We start from the raw sequence: 16,182 nt of genomic DNA on the forward strand, positions 1-16,182 counted from the left end.
CCGGGACGAAAAACTCCTGTCTCTTATGCTTCAGTAAGGTAGCAAAGTTCCTCCACGAAGGAGGAAGCTTAGTGATGATACCTCCGACAACAAACTTGTCCGGTAGCATACAACTAAAGTGCTCAAGTTCTCTAGCAAATGACTGTATCTCATGAGCTTGCTCAACCACAGAGCGCTCTTCAGTCATCCTGTAATCATAGAATGCTCCATGATGTACAGCTCAGTGCCAGCATCCGAGACCCCAAACTTGGCCTCGACTACATCCCACATATCTTTTCCATTATCAATTGACGAACAAGCATCAACTATGTTCTCACCAACAACACTCAAGAGAGCAGCTTTAATAAGAGTATCCATTTTCTGAAAAGCTTGTGCCTGTTGAGCATCAAGCTCTCCTTCAGGTTTGCCGAGAGTGGTGTCATAGCAACTCATGGTTTGAAACCATAAAACTGCTCTCACGTGCCACCTCTTATAGTGCATACCCTCAAACATAGGAGGTCTCATGGAAGCTGCAAAACCACTCGCGGTAAATTGCCTATAATAAGGTTTTTGGATTGTTGGAAATATGAGCAATTTACCGAATGATTTTATTGACAGAAATACTAGATAAAGCATGACTAATATAGCAGAGATAAAACAAGTCATGCAATTCGACAAGAGAAGGTAAATAGCATCTGTATATATGAGCTAGAACCGAACACATCTAGAACAGACACTAGAGCAAGAAGTTGTGACAGAACCTCTAACAGAAAGAGCATGAGAACATACGGAACGGGAGCAGAAGCACCGGTCTTGGGGTTGGTGTCCTTGCCAGCCATGTCATCGAGGAGGTTGTCGATGTCAGGGAAGAAGTCGTCGTCGGGAGCGCTCCCCAAAAACCTTATCACCCTTCTCCCGTACAGGACTCAAAAGGTGTGGTTTCGAAGGCCTACTGTCCCGACCTGCGGTGCACGCGCTTAGAAACTTTGTGGCGATAGGAAGACGATCTTCTGGTGTGTCACTCTGGAGAGGAGCGACCTCTCAATTTAGACATCGGCTCGGCTCATTCCCGCAACCTGCGGCGGGCGGCGGAGGAGGAGCGCGCGTGGATGTCCCTGTTGTTCTCATCCTCATACATGTGGAGAAAGAGCCTTCCTTATAAAGAGGTCCAACTCCCTCTAAACTAGCAATGTGGGACTAAACTTTAGTTCCTCCTCTTGCCTTGCACGAATGGGCTGCGTAGGCCTCTAGGATTTATTAGGAATTTCTGAAACTGCTATTGGGCTAGGCCCAAAATAGACAAAATTTCAGCAATCAGTACATCGTGCTATATGTGTACTGCATTTACACGTGTTATGCCTCTGTAAATTACACTGCGAGGCGTCCCGAAGCGGAAGCTGCGAATTCGGTGATTCCCGAGCTGCCACTTAACCCAATAGAAGTATACCTAGTTTTCTCCCCGTTATTACAAGACATATGCCATTCTCTGACCTCCGTCAACTGTCGAGGCGTAGATAGGAGAGGAGAGCTACCCCACACATGGCGAATGTATCGACCCCTCTATCTCGCCGCCCCCGTCGCCAACTTTGGGTAGGGATCCGGCTGCTCCAATCCTCCCTGACCTCCATCCAGCTCTTTCTGCTATTTGTCGATCCAGCCGCCGCCCCGGATCTCCGCGTTGGCATCCATGACGGCTGGATCCAAACACATTCGCCTCTCCTACCTCTTCCACCTCACGACCTCCTGCTCTCCCCGCTGCCCCAAGGTCAATCTGCGCCGCCCCAACCACACATCCCCTCTACTGCATCAAACCCTCACATGCGTCGTTCCTGCTGATGGCCAGCTCATTCCTTGCCGCCCCTACCAAATCAACATCATCAGCCGGCGTTGCTACTCTGCTATGCTTCTAGGTGCTGCTGCCTCATTTCCTGGTGCTGCTGCCTCCTAGATTGACAACAATAGCCTTTATTGCTGCTCTGCAATTTTTTAGGACGTTGGTTCTGCTCTGTTTTGTAATTGACCAATTGTGGATTCGGGGGCATTGCAGACATTTGACAACACTTTGGTTTTTCTACAGCTTGGTAAACAAATAGCTAGCTTCTGATTCTCAAAATCTACAGCTACAGCGGATTATCTGGAATCCAAGCCACAGCTGATTTCAGGAATCTGTAGCCCAAACAATGAGGGCCTTAGTATTGAGGGTGGGGTATACCATGTTTGTGCTGAATCTTTTTAAGTGTATTTTATATGAAAAAATGGATTATTTCTTCAGTATTTCAGCTGTGAATACCAACCAAAGTTCACTCAAGAGCCTTAACATTGTCACGTTTGTTTTCTTCTATTCTTGTAGCGTGCATGTTCAAAGTTGCTTATAAAATGGCAGGATGTCCCACTGGAATGCGCAAGGCATCTTCTAGTTTCCTAGTGAGGTGCTTCATCTTGTAAGTTGCTACCAAACACTGTCAACCTTCCTATACCACCAATACATGCCATCTATATAAATTTGACTTCTTGTAATGTGTGGATCAAACAAGCAAGAACCAAAAGGACAGCTTCTTGGACCCTTAAGTAATACTCCCTCTGTTCCAAAATAGATGACCCAACTTTGTACTAAAGTTAGCACAAAGTTGAGTCATCTATTTTGGAACGGAGGGAGTATGTGGGAGGACTACCAAAAGACAGAAGGAGTGAAGGCTGGGGATGGCCACTAGATCAATAAGGTTTACGGTATGCACTTGTTCACAACAACCATATACCATATGGCACTCTTTAACTAAATGCATCTTAGATTGTGTGTTCCTACCATATATCAGTGTTGCATAAACTCTTTCAAATAAACATTAGATCGATATGACAGGCTAGATGAAATGCAAGTATAAAACTATAACTAAATGTGTTTTTTAAATAAAAAAAATGATTCAACCAACTGATCAGTCAATCAGTAGCTTTTTTTCTTCTTCTCTACAGTAGTGTAGTGTAGCTGCTTCTTCTCTCCCTTTCATGCCTTAGATGGCACTCATCTTCTGTCTCCCCTGTATGTACAGACCCTGCACGACATGTGTCTTCTTGCTTGAGCTTTATGCCGGGTCCATACGTAGGTGTGCACTCGCCATCTTGCTTGAGATTGCACGTAGGTGTACGTTCACCATCTTACTCGAGGCTCACGCGCGGGGCCGTGCACCGGGGTGCAAAACTTCCATCTCACATGTGGGTTCATGTCCGGGGCCACTTGGTGTGTGCTCACCATCTTGCCTAGGTTTCATGCTCAAGGTCGTACTTCGATGCCTGCTCGCTGTCTTGTCCAGGATGCATGGCCGGGGTGCTTGTGGGCGCAGGCTGACCGACTTGTCAAGAATGCAACGCACTGCGGTTGCACGCAATGTTGTCCTCATGGCCCAAACACGTCCCCGCTTATCCCCGCGTGGCCTGGGTGTATTGCCTCCTGTCAAAAAAGAAGGGGTCAACCAGTTGCTAAATATACTCGTACATGCTAATAAAGAGAGGGTGAGTTGTACCACTTGTCCCAATTGTCCTGTCGAACTTCCAACCTGACCTCAATCTGAGACCTTCTTCCCAACACACGTGCAGATTTAAAAAATCAAGTGATTTTTCATTTGGGAATTATTGGGAGAAATCATGGTCAGTGATTTCTTATATTACACTCTTTCTACATGAAGTTGCTGTTGTGTGCTATAAAATGGTTTAGTCAACACACCACATTATTACCCTCTCAATTAGCATATGGTTGGGCCCTCCTCCTTTTATCCGGGCTTGGGACCGGCTATGCGAAAAGCACAGGCGGAGTTCCCCACCCACCCTCCCAAAATATCCTGCGTCCACCACCAGCATATCCAGGCGTGGAGGACGGCTCGTCTATGTCCTGCCCGGCGAAATACTTTATGCGTTCTTCACCCATCAGCTGCTCCAGGAACCGGCTTGCTTCAGAAACATCACTCGTTCTGTCCATGACAGCAATGAACTTGGGGTCCAGCATGCACTTCTTGCATATTCTCTCATACGCAACATCATTTATTCCAACATAAAATCGGCTCCATCCGGGCTGTTGAGCCAGGAGAGCACATCACCAGGGGTGTCGCGCTGAGTGTGCATGGACAACAAAAGATTAGTACGCAGGCTGTTGAAGTAACGATGCTTGGCTAGCATGGATCAAAGGCTACAGATGCAGGGTTGTTGATGGTACCTTAGGTGGACCGCCCATGTATTGCTCCTTGAAATAACTCATGGTTTCTGGCTCCGCCAGCTGATCCATGAGCCTGAGGAATTCAGAACCGTCATTGTTCTGCACCGCCCTGTCTATGGCTGCAATCAACTCGGGGTTCAACACGTACTTCTTCATTATTCTCTCAAAAGCGGCGGGATCCATTCCAAACTTAGCGGTTGCATCCGTGGTGTTGCGCCAGAGGAGAAAAGGGCTGACGGTGTCGAGCTGAGTGACCATACATGCATGGACAACAGAAGATTAGGATTTAGGCTGTTGAATTAACAACGACGGGCTAGCACAGATCAAACACTACAGTACAGATGCACGGTTGTAAATGGTACCTTAGGTGGTGGCCTGGAGAATGGTCCGTCCATGTCCTGTTCCGCCAAATAATTCTCGATTCCTATCCCCATCAACTGCACCAGGGCCTGTTTCAATTCAGAGTGGTCATTGTTCTGCTCCGCGTTGTCGATGATTGCATGCAAATTGGGGTTTTGTATGCACTTCTTGGCTATTATTTCAAAAGCAACGGGATCCATTCCAGACGTAGCGGCTCCATCCGACATAAAAGCGGCTCCATCCAGGGTGTCGAGCCAGGAGAGTGCAATGCCGTTGGTGTCGAGCTGAGTGTGCATACATGCATGGACAACAAAAGATTAAAATGCAGGCTGTTGAAGTAATGCCGCTCGGCTAGCATGGACCAAATGCTACAGATGCAGGGCTGTAATTGGTACCTTAAGTGGTGGCCTGGAGGATGGTCCGTCCATGTCCTGCTCCGCGAAGTAACTCTCGATTCCTGGCAACATTAGCTGCAACAGGTCCTGGTTCAGTTCAGAATCATCATCGTTCTGCTCCACGTTGTCGATGACTGCAATAAAATCAGGGTTTTGTATGCACTTCTTCGCCACTCTTTCAAAAGCATCGGGATCCATTCCAAATGTAGCGGATCCCTTCGATATAAAAGCGTCTCCATCTAGGGTGTTGAGCCACGAGAGTGCAATGCCGTCGGTGTCGAGCTGAGTGTGCAACTGTGCATACATGCATGGACAATAAAAGATTAAGATGCTGGCTGTTGATGTAAAGAAGCCTGGCTAGCATGGATCAAATGCTACAGTATAGATGCAGGGTTGTTGATGGTACCTTAGGTGGTGGCCTGGAGGATGGTCCATCCATGTCCTGCTCCGCGAAGTAACTCTCGATTCCTGGCAACATTAGCTGCAACAAATCCTGGTTCAATTCAGAATCGTCATTGTTCTGCTCTGCACTTTCGATGACTGCAATCAAATCACTGTTTTGTATGCACTTCTTCGCTATTCTTTCAAAAGCATCAGGATCCATTCCAAATGTAGTGGCTCCCTTCGATATAAAAGTGGCTCCATTCAGGGTGTCGAGCCACGTGAGTGCAATGCTGTTGGTGTCGAGCTGAGTGCGCATACATGCATGGACAAATAAAAGATTAAGATGCTGGTTGTTGATGTAACGACGCCTGGCTAGCATGGATCAAACGCTACGTAAAGAGGTAGAGTTGTTAATGGTACCTTCGGTGGCAGCCTGGAGGATGGCCCGTCCATGTATTGCTCCACGAAGTAAATCATGCTTTCTTGCCGCATCAGCTGCGCGAGCAGCCGGTTGAATTCAGAATCGTCATCGTTCTGCAACGCGCTATGTATGGCAGCAATTATCTCGGTGTTCTCAGGGTTCAGCCAGCACTTATTCCATGTTCTCTCAATAGCAACAAGATCCACTCCTAATCTAGCGGCTCCCACCGACGCAAAAGCGGCTCCACGCGGGCTGTTAATCCAGGAGACCACACTGTCCAGCTGAGTGTGCGTACATGCATGGACAACAAAAGATTAAGATGCAGGCTGTTGAAGTAACAACGCGCCACTAGTACAGATCAAAGGCTACAGATGATGCACACGGTTGGAGATTAAAGAGTAATTAAAAGAACCACGGTTAATGGAGATGTCCTGTATATGTTAAAATATGTGCGATGGCTCACCTGAGCTGCGTTAGGCTGTCCACTGCTCGCACCACCAGCAGCAAGGGCCTGCTGCACGGCCGACATCAGGGAGAAGTTCTCACCATCTTGGCCATTACTGTCCGACGGTGGCACACTGCTAGTACGGCTAGCATCGGCTCGTCCACCACCAGCATATCCAGACGTGGAGAATGACCTGTCCATGCCCTGCTCGGCGAAATAATTCATGATTGCTTGCCGCATCAGCTGATCCATGAGCCTTCCGAATTCAGAACCGTCATCGTTCACGCGCTCAATGGCTGCAATGAACGTGGGGTTCAGCATGCACTTCTTGAACATTCTCTGATAAGCAAAGACATCCATTCCATACTCAGCAGCTATCTTCGACATATGAGCGGTTACATCCGGGCTGTTGAGCCAGGAGAGAAGAGTGCCGGCGGTGTCGAGCTGAGTGTGTAACAAAAGATTAAGATGCAGGCTGTTGAAGTAAGCCCGGCTAGCACGGATCATACGCTGCAGATGCAGGGTTGTTTATGGTACCTCTGCTGGCGGAGCACCCATGCCCCGCGCCGCACTGCTGCTGGCAACATCGGCCCATCCTCCACCATCAGCATACTGAGGCGTTGAGGATCGCCTATATATATGCCTGTCCGCGTCGACCTGATGGTGCATATATATATATATATATATATATATATATATATATATATATATATATATATATATATGCATGAAAAACAACTGAGATGCAGGCTGAACAGATCTTAACGCTAGTGATGATGATGCATGCAGGTTGATTTGTACCTCAGGCGGCGGCTCACGACTGGGACCTGCACCGTCGTCGTTCCCTGCTGCTAATAAACTGGCGTCTGCGTCTGCACCTTAATTATATAGAGGAGGATAAGACGAGTGTCAACTGGAGAAATTGAGGTATGAAATTAGGACATAACATAAATGGAGAACCAACGTACTAGAAGAGGCGGCGGAGCGAGGACTGGACAAACCCTTGTTTTGTGTGACGAAAGCGATATACTTAGGGTCGTGCAGGTACTTATTAAAAAAGTTGACGAAAAAAGCTGGTCCCTGCGTCTGCGTGCATGGTTAAAACCAATCAGCGCAAGTATGCAGATCATCAAATGAACTGAATGATGACAGTGGAGTTGCCACCGATCACTTGCTGCATCAGTTTAGTTTTAATTCAAAATTGTTAATGTTCCAGAACTCAGTAGTTACTTAAAGAATTAGTAATCCACTACTTCAGGGCCGTCTTAGTTCGTCGGTGAAATCCCAGCAAAGTAATTTTTTGCATATGACCGTAAAGTAATTATTATTTTTGAAATCTGCTGACTACCAGATTTATTACCAGAGAATGAGATGGATAAGCTGTGGCATCTGTAGTGTCACCCACTCTCAGGGCCGGTGGTGCTCCGACTGCTGCCTCAAGCGGAGCCAAATGTTCAGACATTGCAATTAGAATGGTAGGGTCGTCTCGATATCTATTCAAGACAGCACGTGCTTCCGAGAGCGGGGGCAGCCCGATTGTCTTGGGGCCCCCCGGAGAAGTCTCTTCTATTGGTTTCATTGTGTGCCACACCTCTGTTAAAGTCTGCATCGAAAACGCACATGAGAGCATCTCCAACAGGCGCCGGTCGCGCCGCGCGCAAAAAATACATATACCGCGCGCGCATCGGCTGATTTGGCGCGGCGCGCTGCGCCCGCTCCAGCAGCCGCGCTAAAATACAGCGCGCGCCGCTCCAGCAGCGCGCAAAAAATGCAGCGCGAGCGCTCATTCTAGTCTATGTTGAGGCATTGAAAAATAGATAGATTGCATAGATTTTAAAACGATACAAAGGTATTTTACATCCGAAACATAGATTGCATAATAATTAAAAACGACAAACAATTAAAAACGAGATAGATTGCATAAAAAAACTACTCTAAGTCGCTATCATCACTATCATCACCATTATTCTCCTCGGCGGTGTCGTCTGAGGTATCCAGCCAGATGTCCAACCACCGATCATCATTCGGCGTGAAGAACGACTGGCCACCTGCTGCAACGAGATCGGACTGCGCGTTCGCCAACGCCTTGCGCCGACGCCTGTCCAACCGCGCCTCGCGGCGCCTTAGCGTGTCCTCCTCGCGACGCCTTGCCCAGTAGGCCTGCTCGTAGGCGACGTCCTCCGGGTGGCGGGCGCGCCACTTTGCCATGACCCGCTCGTCCTCCTGGGCGACGAGGAGGCGGCGCTGCTGCTCGGCGTGCTCCGCACGGTCTTGTACCGTGTTCAGACGCGGCGGCGGGGCACGGTCGAGCGCTTGCTGGAGCGTGTAGACATCCTGAAAGTTCATCTGGCCGCGCGGCCGGCCTAGGCGCCACGCCGCCGCGTCGTACGCGTGGCCGGCCTCGCGCCGTCCCATACGTGCCGAGGCCGAGCCGGAGATCGCCGGAGCGTATCTCCGCGTAGTAGCCGCCGTTGGGGCGCAGGCAGACGCCGCGGTAGCCGGACTCTCCTCGGCGGCGCGGCGGCATGGCGGGGCGCTGGGGCGGCGGAGGCGCGTCGGTGGCGGGGCGCTGGAGCGGTGCGTGGCATAGAGAGAGTGAGAGAAGAGGAGAAGAGGAGGCATGGAGAGGCGCGTGGCGCGCGCTGCACTTTATAGGCGCGCCGAAAGCAGTGCGCAAAATATGGCGCGCGAGTTGGCGCCTTTTCGCGCGCGCGCAAGCGGTTCCCGCGCGCGTGATTTTCCCGCCGCCGCTGGAGCGCGGCAAAACGCTCCACGCGCGCTAAAGGCTGCGTTTATCGCGCGTGCGCCCCGTTTCGCGCGGCCGTTGGAGATGCTCTGAGTAATTAGCTAGACGAGGACGCAGTTTATGGGAAAGGGGAGATGAAGTTGCAAGAACGTACGTTGTTCCATCTTCTTGTGAAGAGGGTGGGACGGTTGGGGTGCGCTTGGCTCGCCTGCCTTAGCTCTTCCTCCGCCTTCTGCACCCGGAGGTGGAGGCAGCTCATGCAGTCGAGGTGGTAGGTGGCCCTCTTGAGTAGAGGCATGTTCCCCCGTAGGCCAACGTTCCTCCCTGCCCTGATGCCGCCAACCTCCAGCTCCTGGATCATTGGCAGCCCCCCGTCGCCGCATATCAGCTCTATGTTCGTGTTGATGCATTCCAACACCTGGAACTCATTCTTGTTGGCGGTGTATGACAGCCGGTACTTGTCCTCCTCGCTGTGGAGGTACAGGGAGCGGAGCGACGGCATCTGCCCGAGCATCTTCATGCCCTGCGCCTCCAGGGTCTCCACCTGCAGCAGCAGCTTAGAGAGTTCCGGGACACACAAGCGGTCGATTCATGGCATCCGCCTGGGTAGGATGACTCCGAACAGCAGCAGCTGGCGGAGCTGCCGGGAAGGCACGCTGCCTTCCCAGCAGCCAACGCGGACCTTCTCCTCTGCGTCCGACCAGACCTGCAGGGCCCGGAGCTTCTTCAGTTCATGCAGGGACTCCACCAGTGTCTCTTGCATGTCATTGTCGATCTCCTCGAAATGGATTACCAGCACCCTCATCTTGCTCAGCTTTCGGAGCCCAACGGCGAAGTCCGGGGACTTGTCTGCCGAGTGCAGCCACAGCTCTTCCAGGGACGTTAGCTTCTCTACCCGGCCCATCATACTTGTGCCAGTGCCAGCACGCAGGCACCTCAGTGTCACTAGCTCGTCGACAAACGGCGGCAGCTTACTGATGCCAGTCGATGTCACATCGAGCGTCTGTAGGAGCTTGAGGTGTCCTATCTTATCCGGGAGCTCAGCTACAGGTGTGCGCAGTAGCCCAACATACTCCAGGCATTTCGACTTGAGGTCCTCCAGGTGTTCCTTGACAGATAAATCACAATCTTGCAGATCTAGTACACGAAGCTCTACAAAATTCTGTAATGGGGGGAAGCTACTACCAGCACCAGTACACGTGCTGGCATAAAATGATTTCACCTCTCCTACATTCAGGCTAGTGTTCTGATTTTGACCCAGGATTGTTCCGTGGATGGCTAGTCTATGAGTGGGTCTGGTTCGAGTTGTGCTCTCCTGCATCATGCCTAGCACAGTGGAGAAGTTCTGTTCCTGGCTGCTTGACAGGTCGCGGATGAGGTCAAAAATCAAACTATGGACGCGACAACCACCTTGGCCGACGTCACGTGGACTCACCGCCCACTGCAGCATGCTCCTATCTATGAGCTCGTTCAAATAGGAGCCCCCAGTCTCAAACAACTCATCAGGCACAAGGCCTTCTGCTACCCACCTCCATATCAGCATGTTCTTATCGATCCAGTGATCTTTTGGGAACATGCTTAGGTACAAAAAACAATTCCGGGTAGGGTAGGGCAGATCAATATAGCTATAACGCATCACCTTGGTTATTACCTCGAAAGCACTATCCTCCTCGTGTTCGTCAAAACCAATAGAATCATACTCCCTATTCCACTCGCTTCTTTGTTTTTTAGCAAGGAAGCTACCTATCACAGTGATAGCCATTGGCACACCGACACATTTACGCAAAATTTTATCTGACAATATATCAAATTCAGTATCATGGCCTTTAACTTTAGCTTTGGTGCGGAGTAACTTTCTGGAGTCATCTGTGCATAGTGGTTTCATCTCGTAGATGCCACCAAATTCTTCGGCAAATTTGCGGTTACGAGTCGTGGTGATGATTTTACTTCCAGCACTATCCTCAAAAACATTTTCAATCAAGGTCCATGTTTCCTTATCCCATATATCATCAACGACAATTAAGCACCTATTAACACCAGAAGGCAAGAGTCTTGAATGAATGATCATGACAAAAAGAAAACCTGCTTGATTAAACTAAAAAATGCAGGGCAGGTAATATCGAAATACATAGATGCAGGAGTCACCAATAATTCAATACAATGTTTCTTTGTAAAATGGTTATATAGAGACGTTGGAGTGCTTCTAAGTTGCACTTAATATGGTAGTATAAAAGGCATCACAATGAAGTTGAAAAGTCCATTTTGCACTGAATCTATTGTGTCACTTCCATATACACGGCAAAATCCTAGATAATCTGAAACTCATATTAGAAATTAATACTACTAGAGAAGATTGACTGTCCACATGCCATGCCAGCACAACAAATATGTAATAATTGTAAAAAAAATCAGATAAAGAATAACCCACCTAATATATGAACATGATTGATGAAAATTAATGTAATATTTACAGTAAATTTACATGGAAAAGCAGTGCAGTTATGAATTCGTAATTTATGTACTCCCACTGTTCCCCAAATGCCACTATGGACTACATACGGAGCAAAATGAGTGAATCTACACTCTAAAATATGTCTATATACATCCGTATGTAGTTTGTGGCGGAATCTTTAAAAAGACTTGTATTTAGGAACGGAGGGAGTATTTGTTTCTTTTCTGTATGTAGATAAACTCACGTTTAGGCTATTTAATTTCTTAGTATGTTACTCAGTAACGGAGAAGACGCTCATCAGTATGCGTACCTCTTATGTACTAGCGACTCTTGCAGCTGGTTAGCAAGCTGGAGTTGTTTTGGTTCCTTGCCATAAATCTCCATGTGAAGTCCATCAAAGATGTCCTTTAGAACCTTCTCCGGACCAGCTCTCTGGCCGATGGGAACAAAAGCCCCGCAATCGAAATCCCCTTTCATCTTGTCGTAGACTGCTTGAGCAAGGGTGGTGTTGCCAATTCCCCCCATCCCGACAATGGAGATCATAGCATGATTGTCCTTAGACAACATATTGGTTAGATCGGCAATTGCGCCTGCTATGCCAACAGGGTTAGATTCTCTCTTGTACTTGGCAAGGATACGAGGATCCAGTTTCTGGGTGCAAGTACTTTCCAGGGAACTCCTGGAAGGATACGGGCCATGCCGCTCACGCAGTTCCTTAACCTTGATTCGTGTATCATCGATGTAGGTGTCTATCTCGTGGTTAATAACCAGCTTGCCCACATCCTTGGAAGACTCGATGCGCACAACGAAGGAGTGGAGGCATGTCCCGATGGAATGGGACAGATCACTGACCTCGTCGGCCTGGAGTTTCACCTGCGGGCCAAGCTGCAGGTCCGGCGCCAGGCTTGAGACATCCCCAAGGAAAGCGTGCATGCTCTTCAGCTCGGCCTGGAGGCTCGCCAGCCCGTCCTTCACTTTCTTGCTCAGGAACAACTCGTACTTGAGCAGCTTCACAATAGAGGGCACAGTGATGCCAAAAGCCGATGCGCAGAAAGGCACGGCGAAGGCCGCCATGCTCGCTCGGTGGACTCTCAACCTATTTTTTTCGTTCTCTCTCTCTTTTTTCTCTTGCTCTCTATACTCACTTTGAGAAGCTCTTGCTTGGTAGCGGGGTTGCTTGGCATGGGTGCGTATATGTATTGTCTAGCTAGCTAGCTTGCTGGTGGAGCTCTTAGCTTTGAGGCATAAATATTTGTTGGATCCATGGTGCCTGGCATATGTAGTGTCCAATTAACTAATGTCCTGTGACCAAGTGTTAATTCGAAGATAAGCTTGGGATCACCCTTCCACGCAGCTTCCTTCCATGCATACGGCATACAACTAGTGACATGCTGGTTAGCACTAGTAGTAACGAAAAATCCGAACTGTGCTGGTTATTTTTCGTTACGTGTTCAAGAGTCATGATACACTGCAATCACATCGTATGGTCCAGTTCCACTGCGGTGCTCATGCGGGACGCAGCCGGGTGGGCGATGTGGTTACTGTCCATGTTGAATTTCAATTTGAGAACAAACTGATTCTTGGTCCAAAACAGAATTTGAACAGGAGCCATTTGGCAATCATGGGCCCCTCTTAGATGCAAAAATTTACATGTATATATATGGAACCTAGACTGGCAGATTGTTGGCTACACTTAGCCGCGTCTATTCATGGGATGTGCCTTTCTCATGTCGTTCCTATCCCCTTAAGCGATTGGTGCAGCTCGGCGGGTGCTAGCTTTTCGAAGAACAAAGAGACAAAAGAAACGTTCTGAATTCCAATCTTCTCGTCAGATAAATGATGCCTGTGTACATAGACACATCTAGATGGCATCCATATTAGCAGTAATGATTGTTGTTTCTGTGTACGAATCATCGGCAATTTCCCACTTATAGTAATGGGTTTGATGAATTTGCCGCCAACAATTTCTGCAGAATCTCTATTGTTTGGTGCGTGCTTTGTGTGTTCCCGCTGCTGAGAAATTTAAACAGTCACAACAGGTTGTCACCAAAAGTATCAACATATAGGAGTATTCCTTTTACTGTACTCCGTTGACTGACTTCTAGTTTTCATCTCCAGGGTATGTGTCAGATTTCTTTCGTGAAGCGGAATTTTGTAAGACAGAGTGGTTTAGACTTGGATCCCTCCCTGCCAATGGATGAAAGGGTAAGACTTGACAAACTATACAAAGTATATAGTACTCGATCCAAGTGATGCAATTCCTGGCCCTGAACTAATCATCCAACTGTCTAATAGTTTAGCCACTTGTTGGTTATGTCTTTCAGGGATTCAAGTTGAAATGTACTATATGAAATTGCTGACGGTAGTTTCAGAATACAAAATAACAAATGGACAAGAGCGTCGCACACAAGGTGATTTAAGTATAGTTGTAACTTGTAAGTAGTTCTTCTAGAATAAAATGACAAAACATGGGTATCACGACTTGGTATCTTGTGCAAGTCCTCCTACTTTATGCAGGAACCACTTGTACATACTTACAAGCAAGACCAACTTGTGCGTTTGTTGCCTAACTAACAAAGAATGACAACTGGGTGCCAAGACTTGGTATGCTATGCCATATGAAATCTTTCTATTCTTTGTAGTTTTTTTTCGAAAAGGGGGACTCCCCGGCCTCTGCATCAGAATGATGCATACGGCCATCTTATTAACCAAATAAAGAAGTGCCAATAAGGTTCCAAAGTTCTTGTGGGCGAACAAGGATATTGCAACTGGAGTAAAATGCTTGGTGAATTGGAAGCAGGTCTGTCTCCCAAAAAAACTGGGTGGCCTTGGTATCCCATGTTTGAATCAAAAAAGTGTCGCGATGAGATATAGATGGCTATGGCTCTCCTGGATGGACACTTCAAAACCTTGGATTGGCCTGTCGCTCCCTGTGGACAGATGTGTTCGTTCTTTATTTGAGGCTTCGGTGGATTTCTCCATTGGAGATGGGGGCCTAACTCAGTTCTGGACCGACCCTTGGCATAATAGGGAAAGCTTCTGCACAAAATTCCCAGATTTGTTCAAGCAATGCACTCTCAAAACTATAAGCGTCAAGGCTGCTGTAATGGGTGACAAATGGATGAGACACTTCAAAGCCAACCTCTCGGCTGCCTCCATCGACCAGTTCTCGAGCCTATGGAATGTTGTGCAGCACACCCACCTCATCCCGGACCAGCCTGACTCCTTGACCTGGCGATGGACAGCTAATGGTACTTTCTCGGCTGCTTCTGCTTCTGCTGCCATGCTGTCGGCACAGATCAAGCCGCTCTTCGCCAAACTTGCCTGGAGCTCGGACGCGCCGCCAAAATGTCAATTTTTTGTGTGGCTCGCGGCTCAAGGAAAGTGTTTAACCGCTGATAACCTAGCTAAGAGAGGCTGGCCACATAATCCCACCTGCTCCTTGTGCTTGCAAGTTCCTGAAAGTGCCTCCCACCTCCTTTCAGTTTGCCCCTACGCCAAGGAGATTTGGCACTTAGCAATCAGGAAGCTGGGCCTCCCCCAGAGCCTGAATATCAATGGCAATGAAGACATGATAGACTGGTGGCAACGCTCTTCTCAGGGTATGAACAAGGAGACGGCAAAGTCGTGGAGATCGGTCATGGCCCTCGTATGGTGGATGCTATGGAAGGAGAGAAACGAAAGAATTTTCAGAAACACGTCGTGTACCTCTGCAAGGCTGTTCGAAAAAATTCAGTTAGAGGCCCAGGACTGGGTTGATGCTGGACGGCGACGTGTCTTGGCAATAGTAGAGAGACCTCTAGAGCCAGACTAATGTGATGTGTTGTTCTTCCCCCTTCCCTCTCTGTAATCTTGCTTTGTAACATTTTTTTCCGTCTATATGCAATGAAAAGCAGTGGCCCTGCCTTTTCGTAAAAAAAACAAGATTCCAAAGTCTCCAAAAGTAATGAAAAGCAAAGAAAGCTCACATAGAGCTAAAAAGAGGCCAGAAACACCAACTAGCCATGAACAGACGCCACAACCGGCTGGCTAAAGCTAGGTAGGTAAACTAAATGCCTATCCTATTACATGACCGCCATCCAAAGCAGTTGAAGATATCCCGAGCTACCATCGCCCAGCGTAAAGATCCAGTAACCAAATGCTGCCTGGCCTCCGTCGGGGTGAGTAGCGACCACGAACGGATCAATGCCGTAGTTCAGAATATAACCTGCAAAAAATGGATACATGATATTCTGTTAAAAACCAAATCATTTCTGCAAGTCCAGATAGTCCACAGCAAAGCGCAAACTCCAACCCGAATGTGTCTCGCTAAGTCAGGCTCAATCCCATTAAGCCATGTCCCAAATAACGTGTTAACAGAATTCGGTGGATTGATATTAAAAGCAATGTGGACTGTCTGCCAAAGCACTTTGGCCAACGGGCAATCAAAAAAAAGGTGCTTGATTGTCTCATCCCGATCACAGAAACTACACCTAGTAGGTCCTGTCCAATTACACTTTATCAAGTTGTCCTTGGTTAAAATAACTTGTTTATGGACAAACCACATAAACACTTTTATTTTCAAAGGAACTTTGACATCCCAAACATGCTTGGAGGTAGGAATGGAGTTCGAATTAATACATCAATATACATTGATTTAACAGTGAATACTCCAGACTTAGTCAATTTCCAGCGTAATTCATCGGGTTGTTGAGAAAGCTGGACCTCCATCAGTCTCCTAACTAGACGGAGCCATTCTTCCCAACGATTGCCCGCTAGCGTCCGCCGAAACCGAATATTAAGGGGGATAGATTGAAATA

General features: G+C 48.1%; 1 pseudogene; it reads right to left on the bottom strand.

Annotated features, from left to right (window-relative positions):
* Positions 1 to 9,049: 9,049 nt before the first annotated feature.
* On the bottom strand, positions 9,050 to 12,457 carry LOC123038288 (disease resistance protein PIK6-NP-like; annotated as a pseudogene).
* Positions 12,458 to 16,182: the final 3,725 nt, after the last annotated feature.

This window comes from Triticum aestivum, chromosome 2A, assembly GCF_018294505.1.
Source record: "Triticum aestivum cultivar Chinese Spring chromosome 2A, IWGSC CS RefSeq v2.1, whole genome shotgun sequence".
NCBI lineage: Eukaryota > Viridiplantae > Streptophyta > Magnoliopsida > Poales > Poaceae > Triticum > Triticum aestivum.